The sequence below is a fragment of the Pteropus vampyrus genome, unplaced genomic scaffold (genome assembly GCF_000151845.1).
Source record: "Pteropus vampyrus isolate Shadow unplaced genomic scaffold, Pvam_2.0 Scaffold85, whole genome shotgun sequence".
NCBI classification, from domain to species: Eukaryota; Metazoa; Chordata; class Mammalia; order Chiroptera; family Pteropodidae; genus Pteropus; species Pteropus vampyrus.
In genome coordinates this window covers 3,104,263-3,104,999 of record NW_011888866.1, presented here as the reverse complement: position 1 = coordinate 3,104,999, position 737 = coordinate 3,104,263, and positions in this window count along the sequence as shown.

The window sequence follows — 737 nt, the reverse complement described above, 5'->3', positions numbered from 1 at the left end:
GTTTCCTTGCATTTTGCACTGGAAATAAGTAATGAAAAAGTTGTCTGGAATTTTCCAAATTTAAGTTATAGTCAGGGCTAAAATTTAACTCAACAAGTTTCTTGGAAACCAAAATGACAGGGGAAACCTGCAATGATGTGTTACATTTATCTCACAGTCTTTAAACAGTAACATGCCAATTCCTCTGCATATAACCAGTGGTTTGACTTAATGTTTATAAATATCTTTGATCGACAAATAACATCCAAATCTCATTTTTTGTATTGTCCTATAGGTTCCTGAGACTCTGATCATTTTTTTCAATATTTTTTTCTCTCTTTTGCTCAGATTGGATAATATCTATTAATTTATCAAGTCCACGGACCTTTTTCTGTCATGTCCATTCTGCCATCGAGCCCATCTCGTAAATTATTTTTATATTTTGAATATTGCATTTTTCAGTTACTTTCTTTTTGGTTCTCTTTATAGCTTTTACTTCTTTGCTGAGACTTTCTATTAATTTCAAAAACGTTTGACTTTATTTCTCAAAAAGCACGATTATGCTAACTGCTTTAAAGCTTCTGACTGATAATTCCAACATCTGTGCGTTCTTAGGGTGGGAGTCATCTCTTTCGCTGGTTCTTTAAACATTTTAGTAAGTTTGGATTGTAACCCAGACAGTTTGAATGTTATGTTATGAGACTCCAGGCCTTTTATAAATCCTAAGAAGAATGTTGATTTTTTGTTCTAGTAGGCAA